The sequence below is a fragment of the Macaca nemestrina genome, chromosome 4 (genome assembly GCF_043159975.1).
Source record: "Macaca nemestrina isolate mMacNem1 chromosome 4, mMacNem.hap1, whole genome shotgun sequence".
Classification (NCBI taxonomy): Eukaryota; Metazoa; Chordata; class Mammalia; order Primates; family Cercopithecidae; genus Macaca; species Macaca nemestrina.
Window position 1 is genome coordinate 350,960 of NC_092128.1, and position 14,597 is coordinate 365,556.

The 14,597-nt window shown below is 51.4% G+C and overlaps 1 long non-coding RNA gene across 1 annotated transcript in view; it reads right to left on the reverse strand.

The window, feature by feature from the left end:
• Positions 1 to 3,876: 3,876 nt before the first annotated feature.
• The window catches only part of LOC139362661 (uncharacterized), a 38,415-nt gene continuing 27,694 nt past the window's right edge, over positions 3,877 to 14,597 (reverse strand). Inside the window, exon 7 of the long non-coding RNA XR_011621791.1 lies at positions 3,877 to 4,638. This is a non-coding gene — a long non-coding RNA (uncharacterized lncRNA). The remainder of the gene's footprint in view (positions 4,639 to 14,597) is intronic.

Below are 14,597 nucleotides of genomic sequence, written 5' to 3' on the forward strand. Positions count from 1 at the left end.
CAGGGGGCTGGGGGGCTGCAGGCCTCTAAAACGGGAGTCCCTGCTCCATCTCAAAATAAACCCCTCGATCCTCGGAGGGACTGTGAGCTTCAGCGTCCACACGCATGGGCTGGCTCCGCAGGCCTCGAGGTGTCTGGGGACAGCCCCCCTCCCCACCGCCCAGGGCCGGCCCCTCCTCCGCACCCTGGGCAGAAAGAACACAATGCCGTCATCCTCAACACATGGCTCGGCTGAAGGATTTGAATGGAGAGTTTTCAAGAATTATTTTTAATAAAATAAACCTTGAGGTCAGAGACTGGCCGTGCCGGGCCCCGGGGCAGAGACGATTTACAGTCTTTGGTGTCTAAAGAAAGGCCAGAGACATTCCAGGGCCGCCCTCCCTCCGCAGGAGGTCAAGTTTCATTGCCAAGGAGCCCCTTCTGCAGCCTGTGGGCTCTGTAAAGACCACATCCCTGGCTGCGCCTGCGTCAGAGCCCAGGTCCCCGGCGCTGCTGCCCTTGGGCCTGGCGCTCTCCCCAGGGACGCCTGTGAACGGCACCCGTCAGCTCATCTCACTGGGCTTCTAGTCAGAAAGGCTGGTGTGCGGAGGCTCAGGGGCCGCCTGTGCTATTTAAACATCGCAGGCAACTCCCCTTTGCCTGTTTCCCTAGAAAAAAGGTCTAACGTCATCTCCTGACTCTAAAATAAGCAAAGTGTCATTGCAGACCGTGTGTACACCTATTCTGTGTATGCACACGTGAGCACGGCTGGTCACCAAGGCGCAGAGCGTTTGAGAGGGCCCTGCTCAGGCCCAGCTCACACTGGGGTCAGACCTGGGGACCCCCCCCGGGCAGTGCCAGCCAACTAGTGCCCAGGTTTCTGCGTCTCACAGACGTGAAAAGTCTGCAAGAGTTGTCCGTTGTGTTATTTTGGTTGGTAAAGACTCAAAATAGGAATGGCCAGCTTTTGTCAGCAATATTTCAAAAGGATTTTTTTAAAGGACTCTCTGTTGAAAACATTTCTGTTTAGGGCTAGAGAGTCTCCTGTCTAGAATTATCTCATCCACTGAGAATAAGCAGCACCACCTGGTGGAAGCCCAGACCCCACCAATGGTCTGCCGTGCCCACTGCAGGCATGGCACAGCGTGTGCACTTTTTTCTGGGTGCCTGAAGCCCTCTGAGCACACGAGAGGGACAAGGCTGTCAGCTCACCCTTCCACAGCCCACATATAGGGAGCTGGCCCAGTTCAGGTGGCCGGACCTGTCTCACTTCTGGATCCACCCTGGCCCCAATCAATTATGTTCTAGAGTGTGGGGGCATTCGTAGATTTAGAGATGTGTAGAAATGATGAGCTCTGACCCTGGGCCTCTGTTAACACAAACCCCCGAGCGCAAAGCTCCCGGCAGAGGTGCAGACGGGGCCTCTCCAGGCCCACAGCCGCCTTTGTGTCCACACAGGACATCACTTCACTGTGGGTGTCTTGAGGAACACAGCGTCCTTGGAGGGTTCCCTGAGGTTGGCGTGGCCACAAAGGACAGCTTACCAACGAGGCGCCGCCCTCACCCCTGGGAACGGTCACAATAACTCACAAATTATAAACGCCCGGAAATCCACCAGATTAGCCGTTCCGGAGCCCAGCGTTAGGAAGATTTGGCTGGGAGAAAGCATGGAGGCTGTCATGGCCGGCATGGGCGGGGACGCCGGGGACACAGGCCAGGGAGAAGTCCTGCCCCCAAGGCTGCCTCCCACGCGGTGAAGCCAGTACCTGCCCACGCCCTCCGACTTCTACAGCCTTGCAGGGCCACAGAGGAGCCCAGCTGCTCCCCTCCCTCCACAGCTCCTCCTTCCCAAGACACTTCCACATGTGATGTGACTCTGACCTCGGTCTCCCATGGAGTCCCGTGCGTTCATCCGAGCAGAGTGTGGGGAGCGAGCTGGCTGTGCTGAGCAGGAGGGTGTGTGGTGCCAGGGCCCAGGGTAGGTCCGAGGTCTGCAGTGCCTGGGCAGGGCCTGGACAGGGCATCTCCTGTGGCCACTGCGTGTCCTCCTCCCCCCACACCAGGTGTGCCACTGAGGCTAGTGCCCTGGACACCAGCCGAGGGCCCTGCCATGCCCACGGCTTGTGCAGACCCAAAAGAGGGACACGGCCGAGAAGATTTAATGGCTCAGGGGAGCCTGGAGACCTCGTCTCCAGAAATTTTACCATATTGTTGCTTTTAAAATGCCAAAGTAACATGTTTTAAGTCATTTCAAATCGGACCTAAAAAAGCAAATGCAAAGATATAGAAGTGCACAAGCTCCCTTGACCCCAACCCGACCTCGACCCTGACCCCAACCTTGACCCCAACCCGACCTCAACCTCAACCCTGATCCTGACCCGACCCGACCCAGTCCCAATCCCAACCTTGACCCCGAGCCGACCTCAACCTCAATCCTGACCCCGACCCAACCTCAACCTCAACCCTGACCCCCACCCGACCTGACCCAGATCCAATGCTGACCTTGACCCCAACCTTGACCCCAACCCGATCTTTTTTTTTTTTTTTTTTTTTTTTTTGAGACGGATTCTCGCTCTGTCGCCCAGGCTGGGGTGCAGTGGCGCGATCTCGGCTCACTGCAAGCTCCGCCTCCTGGGTTCACGCCATTCTCCTGCCTCAGCCTCCGAGTAGCTGGGACTACAGGCGCCGCCACCACGCCCAGCTAGTTTTTTGTATTTTTAGTAGAGACGGGGTTTCACCATGTTAGCCAGGGATGGTCTTGATCTCCTGACCTCGTGATCCACCCACCTCGGCCTCCCAAAGTGCTGGGATTACAGGCTTGAGCCACCGCGCCTGGCCCCCAACCCGATCTTAACATCAACCCTGACCCCAACCCAACCTCAACCTCAACCCTGACCCCAACCCGACCTGACCCAGACCCATCCCCAACCCAACCTCAACTCCGACCCCAACCCTGACCCTGACCCCAGCCCGACCTCGACTTCCATCCCAATCTGACCCTGACCCCAGCCCCAACCCTGACCTCGACCCTGACCTGGGGAAGGGTGAGGCTGTTGCCCTCCTCACAGCAGAGCTTGGGGCCCCCAGCGGCAGCATCCTCCAAATGCTCCTGGCGATTAGGCAGATCCTGCCATGGTGAGGATTTGCTAAAACCCAGCCGGTGCCTTTCAGAAGCAGCCTCACGGTAACCGCAGGGAACAGCCCATTCCTCACCTTCTGCCGTGAGCCCTCTGTGGTTTTAAATGTGGGTGAATTCGGAGGACAGTGGTAAAAGGGAGTTCCGTGGGGCTCTGTTCTCTAAAGAGGCCCCTGGCTGCTGCCAGCTTGTGCTTGTGACCGATGCTGGGGCCGATAGGAAATGCCGGTGCCTGGAACCCCAGGGAGCCCAGCACTCGCCCACATGTGTTGCAGATGAACTTGGCCTTTCCTCATTAAACTTCACTGTGTGGAACATAAACCTCATGATTTTGGACTCTCTACTAATTTGGAAATGGGTAACACATAGACGGGCTCAGCTGAAGTTTCTCTTTGAAATAAAAGTTTGTTTAAGAAATAAGCAGCATCAATAAAATTGCAAGCATAAACCTCTGAACAATATCACTTATGGAGGATAAGGCTAATATTTACTGTAAGATCTGACCGTTTTGCTGAGAAACAGCAGTGTTCCGGGGGTAAAATGTGGCCTGTGGTAAGATCTAGTGTATGTCATGGTACTGATGGAGTTCCGGCAAAACTTGTCGAACGTAACTTATGTGACCTGCTAATCAGAAATCTTTTCGATATCATATTGAGGATATGCCCCAGGATTCACATTAATGGATCAGTTTGAATTTCTGCATGAGACCGAAAGTAACAGAAGCACATTATCTAAGAAACTGTAAATGCAGATTTCCCTTTATTTTGCAGCAGACTCTTTTCTGGGCAGTAGCAATGGTGATGTTTTGTATGCAAGCAAACACACCACAGCTTGCTAATAGTAATGAACAATGAGCATAATTTCCAGAGCCAGAGGCACTCCCAACACACCATAAATCTTAATTATGATGATAAAGAAAGTGAATTATGAAAGAGATAGCTAGAGATGTTTTTGAAGATGTTTCTTATTTTAACCAACCTTGAGTTTCTTGGGGCAGAGAAAGAGATTGACAATGCTCAGGGATCTCGCTCATTACGACAAACCGGGGACGCCGGGCTCAGGCAGCGTGTTCTGGCCACTCTCCTTTCAAAACAGAGCTTCAAGGACAACCTTCTGCATTACAGATCCTCTGCCTCTTATCTTTGACTGATACCAGAGCTCATGGGGGACACAAGACAATTTTTAAAAGGAGCCGTGTTCGAAACCACTTCACAGGCAGCTTCCTCCTTTGAAGACTCTGCGTTTGACTTCCTGACACTGTGTCTGCCCCGTCTGTAATTCAGCTTTCACGTCACTCACGGTGCCTTCTCTCCTCCGCTCAGGACTCTTCTCCTGGCTCAGGAGCTGTGTGGGCGAAGCTGGTGCAGCGTGGGTGCTGAGAGCTTCCTCTCCTGCATTGTTCTTGCCCTGGGAGTGGTTGACTACTGTAGCAGGATGAGCTGCAGACACAACTTCTCAGACACCGAATTAAAGAAGGAAGAAGTGTATTCAGTCGGCAGACTTGCATCTTCAGAGCCGAGCTCCCTGAAAAAGAAAAGCCTTTTAAAGGTTTACAACTTCAAGGGGTCCACGTGAAAGGGTCGTGATAAATCGAGCAAGCATGGGGAACGTGACTGCGGGCTGCATGCATCGGCTAACAGATCAGAAAGTTTTACAATGTTTTTTCATACAACGTCTGGAATTTACAGCTAACACAAGTAGTTTAGGTCAGGGGTTGATGTTATTATTATTACTTTTTTAACTCCTAGAGCCGGGTGGTGGTGCCGAGGTTGTCGGCTATTCATCTTACTTTTGTTTCTTTCCAATTTTTTGCTTTCTCTCTTTCCTCCTGTCTTGTGCACTAGGTAAGGTGGTGGGGAGGAGGGCAGCAGGAGTGGTAGTGGGCTCCTTCCTTACCAAGGTTCCTCCCAGGCCATGCAGGGTTAATCCTCACCTCCTTCCTCTGCTGTGTGGTCCTGGCTCTTCCCGCCTCCGTGCCCAGCCAGCAGCACCGACCAGCAGCCTCTGCGTCTGCCCTGTTGGGATTGATTGCCCCGACCTGGCTGTGGGCCTCTAAACACACTCCAAAGGCCTAGGCCGTTCCTTCCTCCTCCTCCTGCAGAGCTGCCAAGCGAGCCTCACAGCAAACCCCTCTCCGTCCACTTCCTAAACATGCATTTGTAACAATCCACCCTCTTGGGTCCCACCTCTCCTTTAAGTGACCTTTTACATCCCTGCAGCCACCTTGGGGTTTCTCCTCCGTCTCCACTGAGTGGATGCCCGTCTTTCACAGCCTGGGTGCAATTCTATCACCTAATACATAACCCCTTCTCCGCGCCTTCCACGCAGTGCCCTCCACACCCAGAACGCCCTCCTACGCCTCCCCTGCATTTCGGCCAACGCTCCTCTCCTCGAGGAAGATTTTCCTAGTCACCAACTGTGAACATTCCACTCATCTGGACTCGGCAGAGGTCTGCTTCTCCGTCCTCTTCCTGATCTGCCTCTCACTGCGGTTGAACTGACAGCCTCCACTCATCTTTTGCTCTTTTTGTGGGATTAGGTTATGAGGTTATTAGATCTTCATGGGGGACCTGGGCCAGGAGTGCTGAGTGTTCAGGGAGAAAGCTTTTCAGCCACAGAGGTCTGTCTTGCTGGGCAGATATAGGAAAAGTTAAATACCAAGTCAAGAAATAAGTAGTATTTTTGTCATCTTTGCTGACACACGGATTTTCTTATTCATTCAATATTTTTTATTCCTGTGCATTAGGCACAGTCCTGGGTGCGGGAGAAACAACAGGGACCCAAACAGACAACGGTCCCACTCTCCATAGGGGGTGGTAAGAGACATAATTGAGTGTGACACCATCGCACACCAAGAAAAACAAGAGGACCCAGGGAAGAGACGTGGGTGTTGGGGTGCAAGTCCAGGCATGGCGACAGGGCAGGGGATTGGGGGCCAGTGGAGCGGGTGGCAGGCGGGAGCAGGCGTCGAGGGCTGCAGCCTCCACTCCCCTGCGCAGTGCAGGGCAGGGGCGTGAAGTGACCTGGCTGGTGGCGCTCATCATCCCAGTGCTGTCCTGAGGACAGCGAGTAGCTGAAGCAGGCAGTCGGGTGCAACCCCAGTAATCTAGTGAGAAACTGTGGCATTGGTAGTGGGCACAGCGAGATTTGGTCAGCGTTTGTATATAAAAGTGATCTAAGACTTTGTTAATTAAGGTTTTCGTGTAGAGTGCGGATAACACAGTTGTAAATTTGGAAGACAGGAATCACTGAGCTGGTGGATAAGGCAGCTTCGTGGTAAGAAGCAAAGGAGAAGTCAGTCTCCAAGAAGGCATAAGTGTGGTCAGGCGAGGGAAGCAGGAGGCCTCCCGGGAGCCTGGCTGGCTCACTGTCTCGAACATGTCAGTTTTGTGCTGTGAGGACGCTTGCAACAACCACATCAGCGGGTATCTGGAACAGTGTGGGACAGGAACCCCACTCCCGCAAAGGGGGGCATCCGAAACAGTGTGGGACAGGAACCCCACTCCCCCAAAGGGGGGCATCCGGAACAGTGTGGGACAGGAACCCCACTCCCCCAAAGGGGGGCATCCGGAACGCTGTGGGACAGGAACCCCACTCCCGCAAATGGGGGCATCCGGAACGCTGTGGGACAGGAACCCCACTCCCCCAAAGGGGGGCATCTGGAACGGTGTGGGACAGGAACCCCACTCCCCCAAAGGGGGGCATCCGGAACGCTGTGGGACAGGAACCCCACTCCCGCAAAGGGGGGCATCTGGAACGCTGTGGGACAGGAACCCCACTCCCCCAAAGGATTATTCATGGAATTGGGGAAGTTTCAAGAGGAAAGAAAAGCCCTTCCTGTGTTTTCAGGAGAGAGAATGAGGAGCAACCATATTAACTACTCAAGTATGTTGAAAAGTTGTTACTAGGAAGAGATTATTATTGTCCTTGTCCCAGAGGAAGAATTAGGACCTGTGGATACAAACCGCAGGGAGACAGGTTTCAGTGTGGAAAACAGAAGCTGTTTCTTGCAATTAGAGCTGAACAAAACTAAATGGGCTGCTCAAGAAGAAGTGAGCTCTCCATCACTGGAGGTGCCAAAACTAGGTGGCAGAGGCAGGTGTATTGCTGCATTAGCCCGGAAGGCCAAGCATCCACGTATCACACGGAAGACCCAGATCATCTCAAGAATTCATCCTGCCCATGATTTTGTAAAACAGGGTCATCTCAACCCCGCTGCCAATTCACTGTGACCCACGCACTTGGTGGCACGTCTGTAACCACTTGAGTCGTCACACAGAGCCCTTGACATCGTGAGCCTACAGCTTAAGAAAACGGATACAGGCACAATATAACGACCTTTCTGTTGTTTTTTCCCCAGATATGATGGGGTCAAGGAAATGGCAAGTTCCTATGATCAGCCCTTCTCCTCCACTAGGACGGGTCTAAATCAGGGAGGAAAGCAACTTCTCTTCTGAAAATCCAGAGGCTTTTTAAAGTAAGCCTGTGTAAGGAAAACTGGGATTGCCCAGTGGATGGTTTGTTAACACACAGACCCCAGGAGACTGACCGCCAGGCTGGGAAGTGTAATTGCAGTGACTGAGGGCATCAGACATCCTCGCCACCAGGTAGGATGAGGTCCTCACAAGACAGAAGCCAAGTTGTCAGCTTAATGCAAGAAAAGACGCCATCTTTCACCACGACGGTCTCCAGCGTTCACCTTCTTGGCAGGAAATAATCATTCCTGCCGCCGTCGAAAGTTGTTTCTGAAATGTTGGTTTGACATTTTAAAGCAGTAACTGGCGTCTTCTGAAATATATTTCTGGTCTTTTGGGACTTCATCATTTTCCTGTGAAGCTTGACCTTTCAAATCCAGTGAGCAAAAGTCCTGAGATTTTTAATGCATCACACCTGAGACACTTTGTCACCCACCAGCATTTATGGGGTTGGCATTTTCCGAGTTTGCCTGATTTCTGAAGACCACGCAGATAACAGGTTCAGCTCCCAGATTCTCGCTGCACACAACCAAAAGAAAAAGCTGCAGTATTTCAGCTCCTTTCGATGAGACATGAGCTGCAGTTATTCAGGCTCTCGAAACCAAGAGGTGGCTGCACAGCAGACTGGCGGCACTGACGATGATGGAGACCTCGGGCAGCCGCAGGGCCGGGTGCCTGGGGAAGGACGTCCTGGGACGGTCCCTCTTGGTGGAGTTGGGAAAAGAAGCAAAAGTCCATCCCCTGTGAGAACAAAGGGTTAGAGACTGAGGAAACCTGCGACACAGCTGCCCAGGGGCACAGCCATCTCGCTGACACACCGGCTCCCTCCGGCAGGCACTCCGCCAGGGCGTCCTGAATCCACCGGCTCCCTCCGGCAGGCACTCCGCAAGGGCGTGTGGGTCCTGGAAACCCCCACCTGTGCCAACTAACATCCAATTTCAGCAATCGGATGTCCCAGATTCTAACACAAAATTCAAATACAGAAAGTACCACCCGCTTGCCCTCTTAGGAGACCCCTAGAAAGCTCTGGAAAGCCCAGGGCTGAGCAGCAAAGCCAGGAAGAAGAGACACCAACAGCCAGACAAACAAATCCGCTAACAAGCGTTGGAATCGCAGGCTCAGAGCCAGATGGCCTTAGAGACCTTCCCAGCAGTTTTCAGGCTGATGGAACATTTTGTTCAAATAAAACTGAATGTGGATCGTGGTTTGTAGAATAGACTTGCTGGCCTGACGGATGGAGGGTGAAAGCCCCTGACCTAGTCCAGCCCATCCCAGCAGGGAGACCCTCAGAACATACTTTGAAGCAACTGCATCTGGTCCACCCTCTTTTTACCTCAAAGAAACAGCCCCAGGAGGCCACAGGACCTGCCGAGCGTGAAGTCTGGCAGGCCACGTAAGCTTCACGGGGCAGGTCTGCAGACCCCGGCCCCCAGCAGCCGGAACCAGCCCATCTACTGTGTTGGTTTCTGTGCTGTCAGCCAAGGAAGCTGTTTCATGACGATTACTAATTACGAGCTTGGATTTTCTCACCAGCTGGTTATGCAGCAATTATTACGGTGCCTGCCTCACAGGGCCTTATAAGGACTAAAGTGAGTGTGAGTGCAAGCTCCGAAGGGGAAGCCACTGGAAAGACCCCCTCCCTGTCAGCGCTTGGCCCCTCTGCACCTGCCCTCCCTGGCATGGCTGGGTCCTCTGTCTCTGCACCCGCCCTCCCTGGCATGGCTGGGTCCTCTGTCTCTGCACCCACCCTCCCTGGCATGGCTGGGTCCTCTGTCTCTGCACCCACCCTCCCTGGCATGGCTGGGTCCTCTGTCTCTGCACCCACCCTCCCTGGCATGGCTGGGTCCTCTGTCTCTGCACCCACCCTCCCTGGCATGGCTGGGTCCTCTGTCTCTGCACCCGCCCTCCCTGGCATGGCTGGGTCCTCTGTCTCTGCACCCGCCCTCCCTGGCATGGCTGGGTCCTCTGTCTCTGCACCCACCCTCCCTGGTGAGGCTGCATCCTCTGTCTCTGTGCCTGCCTGGCCCTCTCACCTGGCCCCTCTGTACCTGCCCTCCCTGGCGTGGCTGGGTCCTCTGTCTCTGCACCTGCCTGGCCCTTTCTCTTTTCAGGCTCCTCATTGGCTCATCTCGTCATCCCCATCTTTCGCTCTTTCTCATGTCTGTTGGATGTTTGTTCCATTTACCATTTATCTATCTTTCACTGTTAATCAATTTTAAATACAAATAACATTTTCTTTCCTTAAAACATTTAAATTTCACTATTTTACATTTAAGTGAACACAATCTATCCACCTCAGTGGTCAAAGTCATTCAGAAGCAAACTCTGTCCTCCCACCTGACCCCTCTGAAGGTCGTGGACTCACACTCGAGGGTCCTCGTGCCTGACTGTGCGGCGCTGACTCTATTTCCCCGGGCCCCCAAGCAGACCATGTGTGAGGCTGACTCATCAGGAGCTCTAGACACACACCCGGAGCCCTGGACACACACCCGGAGCCCTAGACACACGCCCACAGCCCTAGACACACGCCCGGAGCCCTGCCTGCCCGGACCACCTGGCCCACGCCACACAGCCCACCCAGGTGGCAGGACTGCTTTCCTCCGTTTGATCTAACTTGGTTTTTCCATGTCTTCCTGGGCAAAATGAAGACAAAACCCATCGCCACCAATCTCCCTCCGTGGCGGGAAGGAGTCGCAAGGGTTGTGTGAAAACACTCAAAGGAGAGTCTCAGGAGCCCAGAGCAAAGCAGGCAGCGTGCAGAAAGCCGTCCTCTTCTCTCGGCTGCAGGAACCAGAGCGCAGAAGGCCATCCCCTTATCTCAAAGCCCAGCTGCCACGTGGATGACATCTGAGTGCACATTTTCAACTGCTGTTTTTGTTCATTGATTGGCATTCAAGGGTCAAGATATGACTGCAATTGCTCGGGCTGATTTGTGAAAGAGAACACACACAGAAAAGTGTGCAAGTCCACACTGGGTTCCACCCGGCAGGAATGCGTGCCTCTCCCAGGAAGGAGCCCAGGGCAGCTTTCAGTTCTTCATCCTGCCCCCAAATCAGCAGACACTTCACTGGTTACTCAGGTTTTTAAAGTCCTTTTTGAATTTGCAAAGGACAGGTGGGCTCTTTGTGGATGGAAACGTGAACCTGCATGTTTAAAAGCCCAGGTAATCACACCTAGAAAACCGCAGGTCCCAGGACCAGACCTAGTCCCACCCTGAAGCCACAAGGGCCTGTGGACTTCACACACCAGAAAAATGATTCCACATCTTGCTACAAACCTTAACTCCAGCCATATTTTCTTCTGTGCCACGGGGTGGTGCATATGAGAGGCTTGGAGGGATTTATGCAAACGCACAGGAACAGTGGGAGTGAAATGGCTCAGCTCAAACCCTGCTGGTGGCAGATGGTGACGTGGTCTCCAAGGATCCAATCATGTCGCGGTTCCTGCCCTTAGTCAGGTTTTAGCTTATTCGTCCATGTCTAGTTCCAGTGCTTTTTTTTTTTTTTTTTTTGTTTTGTTTTGTTTTGTTTTTGAGACAGGGTCTCACTCTGTTGTCCAGGTTGGAGTGCAGTGGCACAATCTTGGCTCACTGCAACCCCTGCCTCCCAGGTTCAAGAGATTCTTATGCCTCAGCCTCCCAAGCAACTGCGATGACAGGCATCCCACAACACCCGGCTAATGTTTGTATTTTTGCTAGAGACGGGGTTTCACCATGTTGGTCAGGTTGGTCTTGAACTCCTGACCTCAAGTGATCTGCCCGCCTCGGCCTCCCAAAGTGCTGGGATTACAGGTGTGAGTCACCGCACCTGGTCTCGCAATGCATTTTTAATTAAAAAACATAAACATTTGAATAAGACGTACAGGTGCTCACAATGCCACTCTGCAGAGATGACCACACACAACCAACAATTCGGTTCATTCCCCAACATGCGCCATCTGGAAATTCCTGTGGAAGCTTTGACGTCCTTTAAAAACCTACCATTCTGAAAACTGATTTTTAATAATTTTTAAATTATCACATGGTAAGACTGACATTTTGGTGTAGAGTCCCGTACGTTTCAGCAATGCGCGTGCTAACAAACATATTCAAAGTGAAAACGCTACTTCCGAAATGACAAAGTGGTGCCTCCACCCTTAAGCACAACTCTTTCGTAACCGGTGCAGGAACAACACGTCAGCCGGGTGGAAAACGAACTTAGATTCACACCCTACGCGGGAAGACACTTCAAATCAATTAGAGACCCCAGTGTGAAAAAAGAAATCTTTCAAGTACCAGAAGACCTGGGTGAATCCCTCTAACCACGGGGAAACTGGCTAACTACGGTCAAAATCCAAGGGCAATGAAAGAAAATATTTACAAATCTGCCCACAAAAAATGTTTAACACCACTAAAAACCACCATATACAAAGTTAAAAGGCAGTTGACAAACCAGAAGAAAACAGTTACAGCACATCCCACAGATGCAGAGCTAATATAGCCAACATACCAAGAATCCTTATAAACGGAGGATCAAAGGGCCAGAAAAACCCCAACAGAACCATGGAATAAGGTAAACAATTCACCAAGAAGACATTAAAATGGTCCTCAGTCATATTTTTTAAAGTATGATGACACTTTCTCCTGCTGAAGTTGAGGAGACCAGCACTGCGGGGAAGTGGAACTGGGACCACCCTTCAGCCGGGGCTTTGTCAACACCTGATACAACTACACACACTTGCTTTTGACCCAGCAATCCCACTTCTCAGAATCTTCTGGAAAACACACCTCCAAGAACACAGAAATACACATGCATGGGATGCGTCACTGATGCCTTGTTTGAACTGCAAAGGAGCTGTGTGCTTTCCCACGTGGGGCCCAGGCAGACGGAGGAACATGGGCTCGGTGTGGGAAGCAGCAGCGTCGCCTCTGCTGGATACTTTAAAGGACACTAATTTAGTCTATGCATGAGAAAATATGAGACAAACTCAAACAGACACCTGCAAAACACCGGAACAGTACTTTTCCAAAGCACCAGGGTCATGAAACACAAGGCAAGACCAAGGAATCGAGACAGGACGACGCCAGGCAGCATCTGGGACCGGCTCCTGGACGAGGAAAGGGGTCCCCAGAAAAACTGGCACAGTTCAAACAGGTGTTGCATTCTGTTAATAACGTTGAACCAGTATCAGGAAAGGATACCTAGAAAAATGGCGCGGTTCAAACAGGTGTAGCGTTCTGTTAATACCGTTGCACCGATATTAACTTCCTGGTTTTGGCCATTGTGCAATGGTGCTGCAAGATGTTAACATTCTGGGAGGCCGGGTGAAGGGTGTGCATGAACTCTGTACTCTTTTTGCAACTTTTCTGTAAATCTAACATTATTTCAAAGTTTTTAACTATCTACTCCTCCATAGACTCAGCTGAAAAGAAGAAATAAAGAAAACTTTGAAAAGCAGAACCTGGTTTCCTTGCTGCTCGTGTTTGCTCCAGTCATCTGGTTGAACAGGACATGGGAGCCCTGAACGGAACCTGTCAGTACCGGCCTCAGAGTCATAAGCCTCTGACTGGTTTTTCCTCTGCATTTGCTTTAAATTTTGTTTGGAGATTCAAATCTCTTCAAAACAAAAATGGTAATTTTTAAAAATAATAGAATATGTGCATCTTTTAAAGCAGGAGTATGAACAAAAAGAGCAGGTGTCCCTCCCACCCTCCATCAGGAACCCTGCCCAGAGGCTGGTTCATGGGGTTTAAGGGAAAAGGTCGCCTGCGGAGCACGGAGAGCAGGTGCAGCCGTGAGGAGTGCTGACGGGGAAGCTGTGGCAGGCTCTCTGGAAGATCCAGCTAAGATCATCAGTGAAGGTGACTGCGCTAAACAACAGATTGTCCACGTAGACGAAACAGCCTCTATTGTAAGAAGATGCCATCTAGGACTTTCCTAGCTGAAGAAGAGCAGCCAATGCTTGGTTTCAAAGCTTCCAAGCACAGGCTGGCACTCTCATTAGGGGCTGGTGGAGCTGGTGACAAAGATGAAGCCAGTGCTCATTTGCCAAAAACCTTCGGGCCCTTAAGAATGATGCTAAAGTTACTTGGCCTGTTGTTTTAAGCCCACTGTTGAGATATACTGCTCAGAAAAGATTTCTTTCTAAATATTACTGCTCATTACCTAAGAAGATTTCTTTCAAACAATTACTGCTCATTACCCAGGAGCTCTGATGCAGCTGTACAAGATAAATGCTGTTTTCTTGCCTGCTGACACCTCATCCATTCTCCAGCCCAGGGATCCAGGAGAAATTTCAACTTTCTTTTTTTTTTTTTTTTTTTTTTTTTTTTTTTTTTTTTTTGAGACAGAGTCTTGCTCTGTCGCCCAGGCTGGGGTGCAGTGGCCGGATCTCAGCTCACTGCAAGCTCCGCCTCCCGGGTTTAGACCATTCTCCTGCCTCAGCCTCCCGAGTAGCTGGGACTACAGGCGCCCGCCACCTTGCCCGGCTAGTTTTTTGTATTTTTTAGTAGAGACGGGGTTTCACCGTGTTAGCCAGGATGGTCTTGATCTCCTGACCTCATGATCCGCCCGTCTCGGCCTCCCAAAGTGCTGGGATTACAGGCTTGAGCCACCGCGCCCGGCCAGAAATTTCAACTTTCAAGTCTTATTATTTAAGAATTACATTTTGTAAGATGATAGCTGCCAGAGACAGTGATTCCTCTGATGGATCTGGGCAAAGTAAGTCGAAAACCTCCTGGAAAGGATTCACCATCCTAGATGCCATTGAAAACACCAGTGATTCGTGAGAAGAGACAAAATATGAACATTAACAGGAGTTTGGAAGAAGTTGATTCCAGCTCTCATGGATGACTTTGAGGGGTTCAGGACTTCAGTGGAAGAAGGAGGTGCAGGTGGAATGGAAATAGCGAGAGAACTGTAGTTAGAAGTGGAGCCTGAAGAGGAGACTGAATTGCTGCAGTCTCAGGATCAAAGTTTAAGGATGAGAAATTGCTTCTTATGACTAACAAAGAAAGTGGTTTCCTGAGAT